A 2,247-nucleotide genomic window follows, 5' to 3' on the forward strand; every position below is an offset into this window, starting at 1 on the left:
CTGGGTGACCTTTCCATTGTACGTTCACTGAAGTTATATTCTTTGACCTTAACTTTTGAACTTGCCGGTCCAAAATGGCCACCAGCTCCTCATCAGAAGTCAAATTAACATCCAACTGAACCGTTCTGAAGTCCAAAATATGAGATGAATAGCCGACATACTTTCGGAGCATAGAAACATGAAACACTAGGTGAACACACGACAGACTAGGCAGCAATGCAAGCTTGTAAGCCACCTCTCCAATCCTCTAAATCACCTCAAAAGGCCCAATATACCGAGGGCTCAACTTGCCCTTCTTTCCGAACCTCATCACACCCTTAATGGGTGAAACTCTGAGCAGTACCTTCTATCCCACCATGTAAGCAATATCAGGAACCTTGCGATCGGCGTAGCTCTTCTATCTAGACTGCGTCGTGCAAAGCCGATCCAGAATCAACTTAACCTTGTCCAAAGCATCCTGAACCAAGTCAGTACCCAATAGTCTAGCCTCAACCGGCTCAAACTAACCCACCGGAGACCGACACTGTCTCTCATACATAGCCTCATACAGTGCCATCTGAATGCTCGATTGGTAGTTATTGTTGTAGGAAAACTCTGCAAGCGTACGAACCGATCCCAAGAACCCCCGAAATCCATGGCAAAAGCACGGAGCATATCCTCCAATATCTTAACAGTGCGCTCGGACTGTCCATCCGTCTGGGGGTGTATGTTGTACTCAACTCAACTAGTGTGCCTAACTCTCGCTGCACTACTTTCCAAAACTGCGACGTAACTGTGTGCCCTGATCTGAAATGATGGACATTGGCACATCGTGATGGCGAACAATCTCGCATATGTATATCTCAGCCATGACTCTGAAGAATAAGTAGTCCCAATAGGAATGAAAAGCGCGGACTTGGTCAACTGATCCAAAATCACCCAAATAGCATCAAACTTTCTCGAAGTCCATGGAGATGCGCTCCCATTTTCACTCCAGAATCTCGAGCCTCTAAAGCAATCCGCAGGATCTCTGATGCTCGTACTTCACCTGCTGACAATTTAGGCATCGAGCTACAAACCCCACTATGTCCTTCTTCATCCTCCTCCACCAATAGTGCTACCTCAAGTCCTAATACATCTTTGTGGCACCCGGATGAATGGAATATCGCAAACTATGGGTCTCCTCAAGAATCAATTCACGTAGCCCATCCATGTATGTCACAGAAATCGGACCCTGCATCCTCAACACCCCATCATCCTTAATAGTAACCTCCTTGGCATCGCCATGCTGAACTATGTTCTTATGGACAAGCAATTGGGGGTTATCATACTGACGCTCTCTGATGAGATCATATAAGGAAAACCGAGAAACTATACAAGCTACAACCCAACTGGGCTCCGAAACATCTAACCTCACGAATTCATTGGCCAAGGCATGAACATCTGATGCAAGTAGTCTCTCGCCAACATGAATAAACTCAAGGCTACCCATACTCACCACCTTTCTACTCAAGGCATCGTCTGCCACATTAGCATTCCTAGGATGATACAAATGGTAGTATCATAGTCCTTTAGCAGCTCCAACCATCTTCGCTGCCTCAAGTTGAGATCCTTTTGTTTGACAAGTTGAGATCCACCTTAATCCCTTCACTGGACAGCACGTGCCCCAAAAATGCCACTGAACTGAGCCAAAACTCACACTTGGAGAACTTGGCATAAAGCTTCTCCTCCCTCAACCTCTAAAGTACAATCCTCAATTGTTGTGCATGCTCCTCCTGGCTACGTGAGTACACTAGGATATCATCAATTAATATTATGACAAACAAATAAAGATAGGTTGGAATACAGTGTTCATCGGATGCATGAATGTTGATGGGATGTTGGTCTGCCCAGAAGACATCACAAGGAACTCATAGTGATCATAGCAGGTCCTGAATGCCGTCTTCAGAATATCCGATTCCCGAATCTTCAACTGGTGATACCCAGACCTGAAGTCAATCTTAGAGAACACCCTCTCTCCCTGAAGCTGGTCAAATAAATCATCAATGCATGGCAAAGGATACTTGTTCTTAATTGTAACTTTATTCAACTGCCTATAGTCGATGCACATCCGCATAGCTCCATCCTTCTTCTTCACAAACAGAACCGGGCAACCCAAGGCGACACACTAGGCCTAATGAAACCCTTATCAAGAAGATTTTGAAGTTGCTCCTTAAATTCCTTCAACTCTGTTGGTGCCATACGATACGGAGGAAAAGAAATAGGCTG

This window comes from Nicotiana attenuata, chromosome 7, assembly GCF_001879085.1.
Source record: "Nicotiana attenuata strain UT chromosome 7, NIATTr2, whole genome shotgun sequence".
Classification (NCBI taxonomy): Eukaryota; Viridiplantae; Streptophyta; class Magnoliopsida; order Solanales; family Solanaceae; genus Nicotiana; species Nicotiana attenuata.